Here is a 19973-nt window from a genome sequence, read left to right as displayed (position 1 = left end):
GGGAGAGGTGGCCAGGAAAAGGACTTTCGGGCTGTGTGAGGAAGAGAAGCAAAAGACCGAGGTGCCTTTGAATGAGTGAGCCAAAGCCACAGAAAGGGACAGTATCATCATCCAGGGCAACAGAAAGCAAACCTTGCCTATTTTAAGGTATTGCCCTGGGCTAGCCACGAGTGTGAGAAAGTCTGCACACGAGACAAGTTCTGTTAGGGAGGGTAACACTTCAGTCAGGGTATTTATCTTGTTGCCAAGTGATAACCCCAACATAGATGCCACGGCTGGCAGGCTGTGGGAACAAATATCCAGTGTTCTGTGATTCAGCTACTTGAGAAAAGCAATAACCTTCCTACAACCTGTCATGCCAAAAGCATGCAGAGAGAGATCAAATTTCCAGAGCAGCCCCCGAATGCATTGTGAGTCATGAATTCACTCATTCTACACACCAGATGAAACTCTGTGCTTGTGGTGATGCATTTCCGTCAAGAATCGAACGATACAACACTGGATCCGTGTAACCGCAATTGCATGCATCGTTCGGCTCTCTGTTACCCTTGTGGATTATTTTTGGATAAGTGGATTATTTATATTACCTAACAAGTCTTAATTTAGTCTCTTTTATCTAGTGTGTGCTGAGTACATCTAGGCCAGTACTGTATGCCTAGGAAAAGTAACACATTGTTTTTTAAAGATACCTTAAAGTTTATTTATTTTTGGCAGAGAGAGGGAGAGAGAGAGAGAGAGAGCATGAGTGGGGGAGGGGCAGAGAGAGGGAGACACAGAATCTGAAAGAGGCTCCAGGCTCTGAGCGGTCAGCACAGAGCCCGACGTGGGGCTCGAACTCACGGACCGCAAGATCATGACCTGAGCCGAAGTTGGACGCTCAACCGACTGAGCCACCCAGGCGCCCTGGAAAAGTAAGACATTTTAAGGTAATTTTCATAAAACATACTTAGAAGGTAAAAAAAAAAAAATAATAAGGACATAATCAGAAAATGCATTCCAAATCCAGATGTCGATTACTTTTGTTTTACCCTCTTTATGAATTTGCGTATCTTGTTTTTTTTCCCCCATTAAGAGTAGATAAAAAGACCAGAGACCAATTGACACTTACTACTAAAATACATAAATGATTTACACACAGATTTCAGATTTGGTCCCATATAAAATGACTGGGAGAATCCCTGATTTCTAGAAAGGAACTGCCAAAAAAAAAAAGTAGATACACGGGGGCACAGTGATGCATCTTATCACGGGGTGGGGTCAGAGTACCTACGTCGCCTTCAAATGAAGACAGCCTTATTTAGACTTGTGTCAAAGTGAGGAGAAGGAGGGGAAATGATTGCTCAGTTCTCCCTCTGTTAATTAGTCATAATTCACGGAACGCGTGGACAGGAATACGGGAATGTAAGTGGGATGCACGGGTGACGAGAGCAGAAGGGGTGGAAAGGAGACCACAAAGGCTCCTGCAACTCTGTCTTCAACCTCGACCTCTCCCGGGATCCCGAGGTGGCCGAATGAAGACTCCTAGTGGACACCCGCCCTTGAACGCCTGTCTTTGTCCATCCCTCCCCGACCTCTGTCCCCCTGTTCCTCCTCACCTGCTTCCCATCTGCCTATCAGACACCCAAGCCAAAATTGAAGCAACATCCTTGATTCTTTTCTTCATATCCACTTTCACATCTATCATTTAACTAGTCCACTAATTTTAGTTTTGAATATTTCCTGAGTTGATGTGCTCTTCTTTTTTCTCTGAAACTATTACTCTTTGGTCTCCATCATCTCCGCGTCTCTAGTGTCTTGTCGCTTAAGCCGTAAGCCGCATCTATTTAATGTAAATCCGACCTAGCTATGACTCTTCTGAAAATTCTTCATTGGGTCCTCAGTAAACACAAGACAAAGTCCAGTCGGAGTCCAAGTCCATCTGTGATCTGGCCTCTGCCTTCTTTTCCAATAACATTAATTTAAACACTGTGAAATAAGTCTTTAATACCTGGCACTTAACGCTCAAATTTGTTAGCATTAGTGATCCGCTTTATTGCTGTACTTAGAAAACTCTTAAGTTCTATCTTTACACATTTGTTTCCCTGGTAAGGCTCTTACGAACAGCAACTGTGTGTCTCAGTTTCTATTCCCACAATTTTAGTATAATATGTGCTCACTTAATGTTTTTGAACTGAATTGAAGACAAACTTTATTCTAAGTTTGATCCTCCTTAGCACTACTGAGATAGCCTCAAAGTGTGGCCTTCCTTCTCTTCCTTCCTCCTTTGCTATGAAGATAGAAAACTTTATCTTCTGGGACAGGGAGCCATTAAGGGTGAATCCCATCAAATGATGTGAGTTGAATGTGAGGATCCTGGGTCTAGGAGTTTGGAGAACTTCAGCGGCAGGTGCTGAGATAGGACTCCATCAGCAAAAGAATAGAGACCTTGATCGTGGCTAGCTACAATAGACACAGAGAGGGTCAGGCCTGTGGCAGGGCAAGTACCTCGTCTACTCCAGGGTTCAGGTGAAGGCATCTTAGGAGTTGGGGCCCCAGGAGCTGTAAGCAGTGCTCAAGTATGAAGCACTAGGAAAGGAGACTAAAAGCTAAGAGAAAATGAGGGTGGGGGTGGGGGTGGTTAAGGACACAAGGGAAGAAGGCTACTTCATTTGCCTCAGTTTTCTAAGTTTTGGACATTTGACTACAAACAGAAATATATAAACTTTCAATGGGAAAAATTTTTTTGAAGATGTTGCTAATCACCATGCTACTAATAGAGTTGCAAGAGTATTGACTTCAGGGAAAGAAATGATTTAAATGATTTATGTATTTGACATTGAAGTGAGTAGGCTAATGAGATCATACAAAGATCAGAACATCTCAGATTTCCATCAGGTCAGGGCTTGTCATGGCTGTGTGTGTGCGTGTGTGTGTGTGTGTGAGAGAGAGAGAGAGACAGAGAGAGACAGAGAGAGAGAGAAAGAGAGAGAGAGAGAGAGAGAGAGAGAAAGAGAGAGAGAGAGATTTCATTCCAGACTTTATCCTTTTACAGTGTTTGTTTTATCTGAAGTCTGAGTCAGTTGAATTATCTGAATGAATTATCTCCCAAAGTATATCATTCCTCGGTGATTTTTGCCCTCACCATGCTTCCAGCACTGTTTCAATCATACTTCTTAGTCATTTCAATATTTTTACCCATATGCTTGTTGCCTTAATATGAAAGTGCTTCTGTCTCTTTTCATACACAGGCAGGGTGTAGTATTGTGTTCCAATTTAACTTTTCTATAGTAGTGACTTCTTAGAGTGCAGAGGCTCTTTGATTTATCAGAACTGGCTATGGACTGTATCAGTCTCATATTTCATCAAGTGATGCTAAGAAACCCAAATATGTGGAGGGATAAAGAATCAATCCATACCATTTATTCAAGGAAAGTTCTAGACTTTTCCACAACACTCAAGGACGCATATCTTTGTGGCCAATTCCTAGGGTTACAAATGTTTAACAACTCTTACTCCATAACAAGTTCCTGTTTTCCTGGACATGAGCACATAAAGCCCATTTCAAAATTTTTTGGAAAACTTTACCATCAAGGAGGAATCTTTGGTCATCACACTTTTTTAATGAAGAGTCATGAGCATTTAGCCTGACTCAAATTGAAATTATGTTGCATGATATTCAAATATAGCATCATGATCTTGAAGCGTAAGATCCTCTTTCTTCTATTAATGTAGAGAGTTAAGCATATATCCTGCATTTCCAAAATTTCTGCTATAGTCATATAAAATATAATAATGTTCATGAATTCCGTCAGCTCTGGATAAAACTGAGAGATATAAAAGGAGTCTCGCCTTCTATGTGAAAGACTAAAATATTTTTTGTTATAAATGAAATAATGTAGAAAAAGTGAAAGGCAGAATGTCTAATCATAATAAGCAATTGATATTATTATTATTATCATTATTTTTACTGCTGAAGTGCTGTTGGTAATTATCTCCACTTGAATGTTATACTGACATCTGATAATACCCAATATGATCTTGGGTAGGTCATTTCACTTTTGGGGGCTTCCTTTCCTTTTGGGCTCCCCACATTATGATGGTCCCATACAGCTTATAAAATATTTCAATGCACATGATCTTATTTAATATTTTCAGTGATTGTTTAAGTAGGATAAGTCATTGTCTCACAGGTAAGAAAACAGAACAGTAGTCAAGTGATTCGCCTCAGTGTTAATAAATGGTAAGAATTAAATTAAACCCAAATGTTGTAGGTCGATGTTTGTTCCACTGACAATAACTTTGATGTTCTTTCCAGTTTTGAAATGTATTATTCTATGTTCCTGTGGTTGTTTAAGAAGCTATTAGAAACTCAAGGACAGAGACAATGTCATATTCCCTCTTGAGTTGCCCAGTGCTTCGCAATGTAAAACTGGATCCTCCTTTGTCCACGCTGCCTATGACAAGGCATCATCCAGCATCCGACCTTACTAATGTCTGGGCTTTGCTCTGCATTGGTTGCTGTCAGAAAAGGGAGGAGGTGTAATTCCTTGATTGGTATCTCCATAAATCTTATTTATAGGGAAGATAAAACTTTAAATGGTAAAGAAGTAGCAATCAATCATTTTTGCATGAGAGACAGGTGTGTTTGCTATTTAATGGACAGCCGAGTGAACTTGCTTTTGCCTGTACTTGAACAAAATTATGACATGGGCTTATGTTGTCTCATTTTTGCGTGGTCTCAGAGTAACTTGTCTGAGGCTGGGATTCTGTGACAAGGTTTATGTCTAATAGAATGACATGACCTGGCTGCTGTGTCAGACCAGTTTCTGAGTGTCAGAGCAGAGGATGCTTCCCCCCCCCCCCCCTTTCTGATTGCCAAACAACACTCGTTTCTGGAAGAACAGCTTCACATGAATGGAAAGATTATGTAATGTGCTGAAGACGTTACAAAAAAAAAAGCATCTCATCCTCGTAGATTCAAGCTGACTTTTTTAATTAATTTCTTTTAAGGAAGAGGCCAATTCCAGATATCGCTGTATTTTCTTGGTTAGTTGGTTAAACTGGGAAGGGATGATCCTATTTAATACATCAGATTTTGGTTTATGGTGTCATTTTTGAAACTTATTTTTAAAATTTTAATTAAAAGCATATATAATTTTTCTTCTCGGATTTCTCACTCTGGAAAGGAATTATTTTTAACTCTTTTAGCTAATTCTTTTGGTATTTTCCTCCATATCTCTCCCAAAACTGTTTAAGAAGTAGCCATATAAGCATGGTCTTTAGAGATACACATGTGCACATCTCCCATCCTGCCATATATAATAATATCTAAATTTTTGTTACATTAATATTTGCTTTTTAATTGTTATGACTGTGCATGGAATTCAAGTTGGACCATATTCTATAATTGTACTTTTTGCACATTTTGTTTTTCTAGAGTTCTTAATTATCTTGTCTTTTAAATGTATCTAGGGGCGTCTGGGTCGCTCAGTTGGTTAAGTGTCTGACTCTCGATTTGGACTCAGGTTATGATCTCACAATGCGGAGATTGAGCCCCATGTAGGGCTCCATACTGAGTGTGGAGACTTCTTGGGATTCTCTCTCTGTCTCTGCCCCTCCCCCACTCACACACACTCTCTCTCTCCCTCTTGCTCTCAAAATAAATAAATAAACATTTTTTAATGTATTTAGTTTATATATACTTATTATTAACTCAACCACAAATCTCTCCCAGCAAGATAAATCTTATTTTATACATTTAATGAGACAAGAAAAAAAAAGCAGGAGATATCACACTCCCAATTGCAAACTGTATTATAAAACTGTAGTCATCAAAACACTTTGACACTAGCATAAAAACAGACAAACATATCAATGGAACAGAATCAAGAGCCCAGAAATAAACACAATAATATATGGTCAACTAATATTTGACAAGGGAGCCAAGAATACTCAATGGAGAAGAGACAGTCCCTTCGATAAATGGAAAATTGGATAGTCATGTGTAAAAGACTGAAATGACCCACAGTTTATACCACTCACAAAAATTAACTCGAAATTGATTAAAGACTTAAATAGAAGACCTAAAACCATGAAACCTCTAGAAAAAAAACATAGGAACAAAGCTCCTAGACGAGGATCTTGGTAATGATTTTCTGGATATGACACCTAAAGTACAGGCAGCAAAATAAAAAATAAACAAATTGGACTACATCAAACTCAAAAGCTTCTGTACAGCAAAAGAAACCATCAACAAAGTAGAAACACAACCTACATAATGGGAAAAAGTATTTGCAAACCATATATCTGATAAGAGCTAATATCCAAAATATATAAAGAACTAATGACACTCAATAGCAAAAAAACAAATAAATAAATAAAAATAAATAACCCAATTTAAAATGGGCAAAGGACATGAAGAGACATCACTCCAAAGACGTATGAAAGATATATGAAAGGCAGATACATGGACAGATGTTCAACATCACTAGTCATTAGCTGTGCGCAAATTAAAACTGCAGTGGGAGGCGCCTGGGTGGCTCAGTCGGTTAAACGTCCGACTTCGGCTCAGGTCACGATCTCACGGTCCGTGAGTTTGAGCCCCGCGTCGGGCTCTGGGCTGATGGCTCAGAGCCTGGAGCCTGCTTCCGATTCTGTGTCTCCCTCTCTCTCTGCCCCTCCCCCGTTCATGCTCTGTCTCTCTCTGTCTCAAAAATAAATAAAAACGTTAAAAAAAAATTTTTTTTAAACTGCAGTGGATACTACCTCATGCCTGTTACATGGCCATCAAAAGACAAGAGATAACAAAGGTTGGTGTAGATGTGAAGATAAGGGAGCCCTTGTCCACTGCTGGTGGGATTGTAAATTGGTGAAGCCACCATGGATAATAGTATCGAGTTCCTCAAAAAATTAAATATAGAACTACCATATGATCCAGTAAATCCACTTCTGGGAATATATCCAAAGGTAATGAAAACACTAAATCGAAAAGACATCTGCACCCCCATGTTCATAGCAACATTATTTACAAACAGCCAAGACATGGAAACCACTTAAATGCCCACTGATGGATAACTGGATAAAGAAGTTGTGTATGTATATAATGAAATATCATTTAGCCATAAAATAGGAGGAATGGCAGGAGTGTTTCAATATGGATGGACCCACGGGGCACCAGGCTAAGTGAAATGAGTTAGATGGAAAAAGGGAAATACTGTATCATCTCACTTATACATGGAATCTTTAAAAAAAAGAAAGAAAAAACTCATAGGGAAGGATATCAGACTTGGGTTTACCAGAGACGAGGTTGGGGAGAAGAAGGACTTGAAACATGGTCAAAAGGCACACACTTCCAGTTGTAAGACAAACAAGTACTATATGTAATGCACGTGAGGTATCTAATCAATTTCATTTTCTTAAAATAACGATGCTCAGAGCCTCTGATCTGGTCCAGACCAAATAGTTGGTCTCAAGGCTCCTGAAAGTCTGTCCTCTTGTGATGACCTAGAATCTGAGGATTGTGGGTTTTTCTGTTCTTTTTTGTTGTTGTTGTTGTTTTGTTTTTTGTTTTTTTATGTCTCTCTGGGATTGGATTCTCTTTATCCTACATTCTTCATCATCTTTCTCTTGGTTCCCTGACCCAATGTTGTCGAGCACATGCTCCAGTAACAACTTGAAAAGAGTGGCATAGGGAGCAACTTTTTAGATCTCGAATACTTCAAAATGCCTTTTCCTTCCCCTTTGCTAAATTATTAATCTGGTGTTGTATAGGATTCTAGGCTAAAAAATATTTTCCCTCTGAAATACCAATAGGCATTTTCTGTCATACTCTAGTATTTAGCCTTGCTAGTAAAAACTCAAAAGTTGTTCTAATTTCTGATCTTTTGTCTATGACGTTAACTTTGATCTCTGGAAGCTTACGGAATTTCTGTCTGCAATGTCCTGAAATTTCATAATGGTGGACTTACTCTTGTACAATTCTACTGGTACTCAGGCTCTTTTAATCTGGAAGCCTTTGTCATTCCGTCCTAAGAAATTTTTCTGGAATTATTTACTTTGGTTTTTTAAATTTACTTTTTGTTATATTTCTAATACAATATTTAATGCATAGAAGGAATAGTGCCATTAACTTCTATTTACTATGTATGTCTCCCCATTCCATCCTCTACCTTCTGATTCCTACATGAAGAAAACACTATTCTGAATTTTTATTCATCATTCCCTGGTTTTATTTGTATATCCTTATCATGAAAATATGAGAAAACAATAGGTTGTTTATTTTTGCTTCTGTGTGAGCTTTGGTAAAATTTGGCACTATCTAGGGGAGGCTGGGTGGCTCAGTCGGTTAAGCGTCAGGCTTCGGCTTAGGGTCATGATCTAGCGGTTTGTGAGTTTGGGCCCTGCATCAGGCTCTGTGCTGACAGCTCAGAGCCTGGAGCCTGCTTCAGATTCTGTGTCTCCCCCATTCTCTGCCCCTTCCCTGCTCACGCTTTGTCTCTCTGTCCCTCAATAATAAATAAATGTTAAAAAAAAATTGGCACTATCTTACACGTACTGTAGCATAGTAGGGGGAGCAAATGTGTTTGGTAAAGGGCCAGGTAGTAAATATTTTAGTCTTTGTGGGCCATCTGGTCTCTATTACCATTACTCTGTCACTGTGGTGGGGAAACAGAAATGAACAAATGGGTGCGGCTGTATTCAAATACAATTTTACTTGCAAAAGCATGTGGTGGGCCATATGCTGTAATTCACTGACCCCCGCCCTAGAGAGACTCTGCATAGGTATACGGATAAGGCAAGAGTTTCTCCAGGGTATGTACAATACAATGCCAAATTGTTTATTAAAATTCTACATATTCTGTAGTCTTCTGGATCTCGGTTGTTCCATTCTACATTATGTTTCTAAAACTCAGGTTGTTTCTAGGTATAGTTCTTTTCTTTTTTTAATCTTTATTTATTTTTGGAAGAGAGAGAGAGAGAGAGCGTGAGCTGGGGAGAGGCAGAGAGAGGGGGACAGAAGATCCAAATCGGGCTCTGTGCTGACAGCAGACAGCTTGATGCAGGGCTTGAACTCATGAACCGCGAGATCATGCCCTGAGCTGAAGTCCAACACTTAATCAACTGAGCCACGCAGGCATCCCAGTATAGTTCATTTTTTCCATGGAATAGCAATGAGTTGAATGAATTAAAATATTACAAATTATTTACGCATTCGCCAGTTTTCTAATATATATTCTCAACAGCACTATACAAAGACATCCCCGTCACGCACCTCACCAGCGCTTGATATTGTCAGATTTCTTGATTTTTGACCATTGAGCACGGTTAAAATGGTATGTCATAATTTGCATTTCCCTGATTGCCAAAGAGATTGAACATTCTTTCATAAGACTGTGACGATGTGGATTTCCTCTCTTGTGAATGTGAAATCCTTATTTGAAATTTATTTTGGTCAAGGAAAGTTTGGAGAAACATTTTTTTTTCTAATTGATTTATTGGAGTTCCTTCTATATACTGTTGATTATATACGTTGCCAAAATACTCTAATTTGGCATTTAAAAGTGTTTAAGATATGTCTTGATACTGTTAAATATATCTGTATTCTCCTTACATGCTTAACATTTTGTATCTTTTTAAGGAAATTTTTTCCATCTCGTAGTCGGAAAGATATTCTCCTATAGTAACTTCTAAAACTTTTGTTGCTAGAGACAACTAGGGCTACTTAAAAAAATACAGTAAAACCTTGGATTCCGAGTAACTTGTTATGCGAGTATTCCTCAAGATGAGCAAACGTTTCTAATAAATTTCAACTTAATAAGTGAACTATGTCTTGCAATATAAGGAAGACACGGCGCTCCACATCACATGGTCGCAACGGAGCCAATGGTTCTTGAAACCAACCCCTGTTGATATACAAGTGCTTTGTATTACAAGGCATGTTTCCAGAATGAATTATGCTCGCCAACCAAGGTTTTACTGTAACTGATTCTAAGCCCGGGGCCGGAAATACAGGGTGAATATGAGTATCTTGTTACGGCAGAAAGCAAAGAGGCCATTAAAGACTACTGGGGTCATGTCAAAAGGACCCAGAAGCCAACGTGAAAAAGTTCCCACTGACCAAAAATAAGGCAATTTGAGCATGAAAGAAAAATTAAAATGGAAATGAATTTAAACGTTTCAAATACATTAAAATTTATGAGTTAAAATGATACTTAGAGGAATTATATATATGTATATATACATATGTATATATATATATATATGGTGGACTTATTTGAATTAACCAACTACAAAAGGAGAAAATTCTAAATCAAGTAGAGAAATTTAAAGAATGTTGGGTTTTTTTTGATGATATGGAGAAGTTATTTTTTTAGTTATGATAAAAGGTATTGTGTTATGATTTTAAAGACCTATCACCTTTAGTAAGAGACACTTAAGTATTTGTGGGTAACATGAGATGATGCCTAGAATTTGCTTCAAAGCCATCAAAGTTGAGGGAGAAAGAGAGTAGAAGAATGGGTGAGCCAAGAGAGGCCATGGGTGACAATAACCAAAGCTAGCTGGTGAGTATATGGAGGCTCATTAAACTGTTCTCTCTGCTTTTGTATACATTTGGCATTTTCTGTAATCACAGGAAAATAAAAATCAATAGCTTCATGCCCTAAAAGGCTGCTTTCAAATCCTCCAGAGGCCCATGTGAACCAGTGGGTAGAGGGTGAACCGTCTGCTCTGTGTGGTCATTCTCAGGCCTGAGTGTAGTATCTTGTGTTATCTGGCAAAAGAGCCTAAGGCAAAGCTCACGTGTTAATGGGTCTTGTACGGTGCAATTCTGGGGCATCCAGGGGGAAAGAGAAGGAAAGTCATACAGAGGAAGAAGGGAAGCTAACTTCCTCGTTGGCCAGAGCTTACAAACCCAACCAGGTACTTATCTACCCAACGTATTCATCGCAGAGAAGCCGTATGGAAATAGCATACCTTGGGACAGTCCTTCAAAGTGAACAGAGAGGGATTCCTCTATGGATTTATCTCTTCTCCTGTCCTGTCTCTGGTCCAAGTTGTTCTGTGCAACATTAACTCTTTTAGCTTCTGAACTGTTTTCCAGCCCCTCTGGACAGCTGCTGGGAGAAGCATCTGAAGCGTGGAAAATGCTTTGATATTCTTTCATTATTAGATACCACGGGAGGGGGCTTGATCTTACCCTGCTTAGCTCCCTTGATTGTAAGGTCTGTCTCCAGTCTCACTGAGGCTACGGTTGAGAGAAAAACGGCCACTCATGTAATGATGTTATGGAAATATAGACCTCTAAACGAACATGATGCGCTTTGACCCAAAATAGAGGGGTCCGAGCATCAAAGGGGGGGATGTGGTAGGGTCCCCTCCCTAAGGAGAGAGGAAAAAAGGGAGAGAAAACTTCAAGATAACCTGGCTGTGCGCCTACGTGACAACATCCCTCATGACCTTGTAAACTGAGACCACTTAATCAGACTGCATGTTATGTGTGTTACCATTTGCGGGAGACAAAGAAATAGAAAATGTATACAAAAAACTATGCTACGTGACGTTCGGTGCTCAGTTCTTTGGGTATGAACCCAACTGAGCGGTGCCGGCACGAATAAAAGTTTCTTGCTGGAAATTAAAAAGCCTCGGTGTCACGACCATCTGTGCGAGAATCCTGCTACATCGCTCGTAGATACCTGCTAGTCTGCTCCTGGTTCAGAATGGAACATCAAAAAGCTAACCGGAAACTCTGCTCGGAAGGGAGCCTGGCCGAAAGGGAGAAAAGTGTGGAATGTAGGGTGATCAATCTGGGCTGTGTCTTTGGGAGATCCCCAATATTACTGTCTTTCAATGCCTGGAGAAAACTGTTCTGATCTCCTAGCTGCCAGCTAATGGCCGTGGGATTTCTGGGTCCTACGGAGACCTATCCAATTCAAAATTTAAACTTTTCCTTACTCTTCTCTTTTCATTATGGCAGCCTTGATCTTAGCTGTGTCTGGCGTTCGGCTGTCTACAGGCTACCATCTGTCTTTCTGTCTCTGGAGAGTCAACTCCCAGTCACCTGCCTTCCTTACTAGAGGGGGAGGGGCGGCATGCTGATGCATGGACCCTGGGAGAGGATCGGAATGCCAAACTGAATCTTCAGCAGACTACCAATCGGTCCACTGGTCTATTTTTGGCTCAAGCTTCCATCCCTAAGGTATCTGGTGCTGCTAATTCTTCAGCCTTTAGAGACATGCCGTGGATACATTAAATTTATTATCAGCCTTCCTGATGGCTCACTTTCTAGGATTCAGGTCTCTTGGTTCTCCTAAGTCAACTACCACCCACAATAAGCAACCTACTTTTTGCCTCCTAAAAGTTACTGCTGTTACATTCTCTTCAATTCCCTTTGTCTTCCTAGCTCACTGCTTTAAATCCACAGTGGTCAAAACTACGATTTTCGTGTGTTATTTTAGAAATATCCTGAGGTTAAACGACTGTGTGTCATCTGAGCCTTTAGCCAGATGGCCCTCAAACTGTGCTGCAAGCAGCCCTCCAGAGATGGTGTCCCCTCGGAGATGGTGTCAGCTGACTGACTACAGTGTGACTTTAATGGCAGGAAGTTTCAATGTTGCGGAAGAGACATTTTTGTCCTGTTGGGGGCCTCCTGGTGACCAACATATTTTACCCCAGAGTTTTCTCCTCATGCATGACTTGTGCCATGACTCCTTTAATGATGCATAACTGAGTCAAGTGATTTACCTGCTGTGACTTTTCAATATGCTTTTCAAGCTTAAATTGTGGAGTCAACTCTAAATCTTGCATTATTTTATATTTTGCTCTTTCCTCTGTCAGTGCCCAAACCTTTCCTCCTCATCCTCTCCCCACTTCCCTCCCCAAAAGATCCTAGTTCCTGCTGAAATAATGGAGACTGAAGAGTCTGGAAATTTGGGACCTGCAAGCCTGGTGTGATAGAGCTCCAGGTAGGGAAGCGAGCACTGCCCTGCCCGCAGTCAGGAACGCATTCTCTTGTCCCTGGTTTCAGCTGCTAGGCCAGAGGGCCTTCAGACTAAGAACTTTCTAAGCCCACCATGTTGCAGCCCAGATCGTGTTGCTTATTCCTGCCAGTTTAGGAGGTCTGTAGATCATCTTTTCTAACATTCTGGAGCCAAGACCACTGGAAGTTAATGTGCATACCTATCTCCCGGAGATCTTATTAATATTTGGTTTCTGATTAACTAGTCTTCCATGGGGCCTAAGTCTCCACGTTTCTAACAAGTTCCTTGTTGGTGGATCCCATGAGGCCAGATGCTGTTGGTCTGAGGCCACAGTTTGAGTAGCAAGGTTCGGGGTGCTCTTTTCTTCTTTATGACCTGTCTACCACCTCCCCCGCTGGTGGGTGGGGGACACTGTTGGTACCTTGCCCGCCTGCTCATCCTCTAGCTTCTGTCCACTTGCTGATACAGGCTTGCAACGGAACATTCAGAAAATTTCCAGTGGGGGGTAAAGCCATGTCTCCAGTAATGAGGGCTGGAAGTGCCTGTGAGTTTTACATCTCCCATGGGAGGCCCATAGCCAATAGCTGCCGGATGTGAGAATACAGAAGCCCAGCTCCTGTGTCCCGAGTGTTATGTTCTAGAGCTCCCCGCGGGATCAGGTGAGTCTGGGACTTCCCCTGAAACTCCACCCTGGTGTGGCTTCTTCTCCTTCCTCATCCTGCCTCCCCTGAGCCCTTCCTGGTTTCCCCTGGAGGTCTCTCCTTAAATAAATCAGCTCTCCAGGAATCCTAGGCTTAAGGTCTCCTTCTGAGAGAATGCAACCTAAAACAGGTGGCCTCCTCCAAGAGAGAGATTAATTAGAGAAAAACCCCACGTTAAGAAACTGTGTGCTGCTCTGTCCCGGCACCCAGCCTAACACCCAGCATGTAGGAAATGCTTCATCCATTTTAGTTTGATAAAGTTCATTTATATATCTGGACCCACAAGATGGGAGTCCCTAGCCACTGGCCTGGCCCACATCACAAGGTAAACCAAAGTCAACCTGCACTTACAGGAAATGCCTATCAAGGAAACCTAACCCAGACCAATCACGATGCTGCCATTCAGCTCTAGGTAGCTTACTTTACCCTAGAAAATCCCCTTTTAAGGAAATCCCCAGCTTCCTAGCCAATCATGTCCTGTTTCCACATTGCCTCTTCTAATGTTCCATAAAACTCACTCTTGCCCCGCTCCAGAATGGCCCCCCCCTGCCTGTGATCCATACACTGGTTCCCTTGAATGAAGGACATCAAAGTCTTTCCTCAATTGTTTTAGTGTTGCTTTTGGTAAGCTGAATGATTTGCATGATTGAGTCAACTTTCTCAATAAAGTCGATTTAAAACCTTACGTGACTTTCTGATCCTGTGGTCATGGCAGAGCCTGAGCCCTCCTCCTACAGGAATACCTGCCCAGACAGGGTCGGCCCATTTACTCCCACACCTCTAAACCTCTCAAACACTACTGGGATCTCCAGCGGTATAGAAGCTTCAGCCACAAATGTCCCCAGATCCCACTCTTTTTACATAGACCTGTACTGAAGACCTTGGTCGTTGGCAGGCCTGCCTCAACCATTTCGCTCCAGCCTTCACGCCCGCTCCAGAAAAGAACCCCAGGATATCTAGTAAGTTGCCACATCAACGCAGAGCTGCTGACCCAGCACTCCTCCTTGATAATATGGCTTTCTAATCATGAGGAAACACAGGAAGATCACTCCACACGCAAACCCATTTCCTGCATGTTTGTCATGGCAGCACATCATGCAGCTGCTGAATCGTGTGGCAACCCCACGGTGCACGTATTCTTGCAACATGTTTGGAATGCAGACCAAGCAAACACGCACGTGGAAGGAAACATCGTCATTCTAAGGACAATGAATCTACATGGAAAGTTTTCAAGCAGATGTTCACAAAATCTTCTATTTTTTATGCTCCCTTCAAGTTACTGCATAGCTTAAGAAATGAAGCAGAAAGTCAACGCGTATCATGGCCCATGTGGACACAATGCGAAAAATACAATTATAGAGGTAGTTGGCCACAGAAACACCCAAACATAAAAAGGCAGAACAAATGGTTTCTCAGGTAACAATCTCCATCTCCGAGGAGAGGTTTGAAGCATTTTATTTTGGCTTACAAAAGAGTGAAATCTGGGCGCCTGGGTGGCTCAGTTCGTTAAGCGTCCAACTTTGGCTCGGGTCACAATCTCGCGGTCTGTGAGTTCGAGCCCAGCATGGAGCTCTCTGCTGTCAGCTCAGAGCCTGCAGCCTGTTTCAGATTCTGTGTCTCCCTCTCTCTCTGCCCCTCCCCTGCTCATGCTCTGTCTCTCTCTCACACACACACGCAAATAAATAAACATTAAAAAAAATTTTTTTTTTAATGAGTGAAATCAGTGTCAAAGGATGTTTGCCTAAAACACTCTCCCATACACCTGTGTGGCAAGTGATTCTGTCTTACATTTTGCATTACTGTTCATTCTTGGCTCTTCATGCAGTTTTCTCATTTAATGTTTTTTGGGTTTTGGTGGTGTTTATTTGTTTTTTTGTTTTATTTGTTTTTTTTGTTTTTTTGGGTTTTTTTCGGTAGCCTTGGCCCACATTAGTTCATTTCTAATTATTCTTTCACGCTTTTATAATAGACTATGAAACCTCGTTGGTGTGGAAACAAACAAAAAAAAACCTGACACTGTTCCCTGCTTCCAGTGGGATTCAACACCTTGCATACAAGGACAAACAGATGGAATCCTGAGATCATTAATAACACGCTCAGATCTGGTGATGGTCCCTCAAAGAATAAAACCCTGAATAAACCTGGACCCCCTTAAGAGAACTTTGCTATGTTGACACTTGAAGCCCTGCTCGTGAATAGGACAGGTGTGTGAATGTGGTTTCCTCACCATGAGTGGATTCACGTAAATTCAGAAAACGTGGTGAGTTTGCACATTATTTCCTTGGGAAGCTTAAAGCTAACTTTTTCTCTCCCTTTCTGAATGTGTGTGCTCTGGTCATTTCCTGAGGTTCCACCCAGACAAAGCTGACCTGAGTTAAACACTTAACGCCAGGAACATGTGGTTCACGGCGTGCCTTGTGCCGACAGTGCAGAGACCAGAAATAACCAATTCCACCCTTTACTTCCATCTCCTGGGAGAATATTAAAGGGTTTCCAGTTGGGAACCCAGAACATGACCTGGTAAGTCCTTTTGCCACTCTTTTTTTTTTTATGTTCATTTATTTTTGGGTGGGCAGAAGGGGCAGAGAGAGAGGGGGACAGAGGTTCTGAAGTAGGCTCTGTGCCAACAGGAGAGAGCCTGAGCCCCATGTGGGGCTCGAACTCACTAACAGAACAGTGAGATCATGACCCGAGCAGAAGTCAGATGCTTAACCAACTGAGCCACTCAGGCGCCCCTGCCATGATTTTCCCAGCCCAGTCCCCTCTTCGCCCAAGCTCCCCGCTCTGCTGTCCTTCTTTCAGCCCGGACCTCTCGCTGGACAACAATTCGTTCGGCCCCTGTCCTCACCTCTCTTTTGTCAGCCCTAAAGGACTGTGTAGGTTCATTTACCCTCTGGCCTCTTTTCATTTCCTCTTTGTGATATGCATTACTCAGCTTCTCCTGCCTGGAAGCGAATCTGTGAAGCAAGAAGCTCCCCACCTAACAGAAACAGAGAGAATAGAGGGAAACAGGGGTGGAGGGAAGTTGTGAACACTCATTCATTGACAATTTATTGTTGTAGTTAGTATTAAATTTTTGTTGCTTTATTTATTATTTAATTTATGCATTTGATTCAATAAATCAAAAGTTTTTAATCCGATTTACAATGAGGGTTTACATTATCTTTATTGGAGAGTGTTTTATTACTGTCTTAAAACTCAGCCAAGGGCACACACAGCTGTGTGAAGTATCCGCCACTCCCGACTCCCCACCTCACCCCACCCAGCTACTCTCACTCGTTCAAACATGTTGATTCCTTCCTGACTCTCAGTTTCTGCCTCCATATCCCAGTTTTTTATCATTGCTTTGGGCCTCCTTTGGCTTTGGCAATCCTTAAAGTTCCTTTTTTGCTTTTTTGGGTGGGGAGGGGTGTAAAAAGTTGCACATCTGACTTCTAGTACGTCTTGCTCCTTGTTCTTGCTATAACCATTTCCGGGGCTGAGAACTTCCCCTAACCCTTCAGCACATACCTGGTTCCTTCCCCACCCCGCCCCCCAAATTCCAACAGGCAATGGTTTACTTGTCTGTCTTGCCCTCTTGGCCATGATTTTACAGTGTATCATATTTATCTTTGCTTCGAGTAAAGCAAGCATTCAGTGACTGTTGAGTGAATTTAATTCAACTGAGCTATTTTTTGTGGTGCTCACTCAAGCCCCCCCAGCCGCCCAAAGCCACCCTCCACATCCTTTGCACCACCATTCCGGCACCTTCTCTGTGAGCCCTCCAGGAACCACTGCTTCCTCCTTCCCACCTCCACCCACAACCCCCTTCCATTAATGCTGGGCCGAAGGACCCACCTCATTTCTGCTTCCCCTACTTTTGTACTTATATACAGACAATATGTTTTTCCAGTGAAAAGAGCACCAGCTTCGATGTAATTAATAACAATAACAATAATACCACAGTGACAAATAACAGTTGTAGAGTAGCTACCGTATGCATTCACTGTACTGAGTGATTTACATGTGATCTAATTTAATTTATACAGTAATCAATGCATTTAGTACTATTGTTACTCTGTTTCAGAGGAGAAAACAAGTTCAAAAGACATTAAGGCTACACAGATAGTAAGGATCAGAGCTGGAACTCTAATACTCTCTGGGCACGAAGTTAAAGGTGTTCAGATGCCTGGATTTGGGTTTCGGGGGGTGGTAGGTGTTAGGAGACACCCCTGAGAGCCCAAGATCAGCAGGGGATGTGCCTCCAAGCCCCAAGAGCATAACACACCATCTAGTTCCGCACTGCTCTACTCTGTTGACTACACCACCTTTAGTTAAGTCTCATTAACTCCACTGAAAATCCACCATCAACGCAATGATGAAAGAACAGCGTGATAGCTAAACCCACAGGCTACAGAGGTAGATAGTGGATTCCAAGCCTGGTTTTGCCACTTACTAGCTGTGTGACTTTGGGCAAGCTACTTAAACTTTGGGGTACCTGGATGGCCCAGACAGTGAAGTAACCGATTCTCGATTTCAGCTCAGGTCATGATCTCATAGTTTGTAGGATCGAGCCCCACACTGGGCTCTGCACTGACAGTGCAGAGTCTGCTTGGGATTCAGTTAGGTCTTGAACCCAGTTGGAATTTATTTTTGCGTATAGTGTAAGAAAGTGGTCTGGTTTCATTCTTTTGCGTGTTACTGTCCAGTTTTCTCAACACCATTTGTTGAAAAGACTGTCTTTTTCCAATTGGATATTCTTTCCTGTTTTGTTGGACATTAATTGACTTTGTAGTTGTGGGTTCATTTCAGTTTCATTGATCTATGTGTCTATCTTTGTGCTAGTACCATACTGTTTTGATTGCTATAGCTTTGTAATATACCTTGAAGTCCAGAACTGTGATGCCTCCAGCTTTGCTTTTCTTTTTCAAGGATGCTCTGGCTATTTAGGGTTTTTGTGGTTCCATACAAATTTAGTGTTATTTGTTCTAGCTCTGTGAAAAATGCTGCTGGTATTTTGATAGGAGTTACATTAAATGTGTAGATTGCTTTGGATAGTATAGACATTTTAACACTATTTATTCTTCTAATCCATGGGCATGGAATGTCTAAAGGAGTTCATGACCACTAAACCATCCCTACAAGAAATATTAAAGAGGCCTCTTAGAGTGGAAAGGAGAAACTGAAAGTGACAGAGACAAGAAAGGATCAGAGAAAATCTCCAAAAACGGTGACAAAACAAGTAACAAAATGGCAATAAATACATATTAATTATTACTCCAAATTACTCTATTAATAATTACTCCAAATGTAAATGGACTAAATGCTCCGGTCAAAAGACATAGGGTGTCAGAATGAATAAAAAATCAAGACCCATCTACATTCTGCCTACAAGAGGCTCATTTTAGACCTAAAGACACCTGAAGATCGAAAGTGTGGGGACAGAGTAATATTTATCAGGTAAATGGATGTCGAAAAAAGTTGGAATAGCAATATACATATCAGACAAGCTAGATTTTAAAACAAAAACTGTAAGAGATAAAGAAGGGCACTATATCATAATAAAGGGGACAATCCAACAAGAAGATCTAACAATTGGAAATATTTATGCACCCAAAATGAAAGCACCCAAATATATAAAACAATTAATAACAGACATAAAGGAACTAATTGGTAATAATACAATAATAGTAGAGGACTTTAACATCCCACTGACATCAATGGACAGATTATCTAATAGAAAATCAACAAAGAAACAATGGCTTTGAATGACATACTGGACCAGATGGACTTAACAGACATATACAGAACATTCCATCCTAAAACAACAGAATACACATTCTTTTCAAGTGCAAGTGGGACATTCTCTAGAATAGACCAATACTAGGTCACAAATCAGGCCTCAACAAATACAGAAAGATTGAAATCGTACCATGCATCTTTTCTGAACACAACGTTATGAAACCTGAAGTCAACCACAAGAAAATTTGGAAAGATCACAAATACATGAAGGTTGAAAAACATGCTACTAAACAACAAATAGGTCAACCAGGAAATCAAAGAAGACATTTTAAAAATACATGGAAACAAATGAAAATGAAAACACAATGGTCCAAAACCTTTGGGATGCAGCAAAAGGAGTCTTAAGAGAGAAGTATAGAGCAATACAGACCCACCTTAAGAAGCGAGAAAATTTCAATAAAAAGCCTAAGCTTACACCTAACGGAACTAGATGAGGAACAACAAATTAAGCCTAAATCCAGCAGGAGGGAGGAAATAATGAATATTAAAGCAAAAATAAATGATATATAAACTAAAAAATAAAATAAAATAAAAC

General features: G+C 41.1%; 1 long non-coding RNA gene across 3 annotated transcripts in view; it reads left to right on the top strand.

Annotated features, from left to right (window-relative positions):
• The first annotated feature begins 494 nt into the window (after positions 1-494).
• LOC147575678 (uncharacterized) overlaps positions 495-19973 on the top strand; it is a 37200-nt gene continuing 17721 nt past the window's right edge. For 2 of the 3 annotated variants that reach the window (XR_015242640.1, XR_015242639.1), the window contains exon 1: positions 495-911. This is a non-coding gene — a long non-coding RNA (uncharacterized LOC147575678). Of the gene's footprint in view, positions 912-15626; positions 15918-16004; positions 16178-19973 lie in introns of all 3 variants that reach the window. The other variant, XR_015242641.1, reaches the window with a different exon arrangement.

This window comes from Puma concolor, chromosome D3, assembly GCF_028749965.1.
Source record: "Puma concolor isolate L17-30 chromosome D3, mPumCon1.1.hap2, whole genome shotgun sequence".
Taxonomy (NCBI): domain Eukaryota; kingdom Metazoa; phylum Chordata; class Mammalia; order Carnivora; family Felidae; genus Puma; species Puma concolor.
The sequence above is the reverse complement of the archived record's forward strand: the minus strand, read 5'-3'. Positions and strand labels throughout refer to the sequence as shown.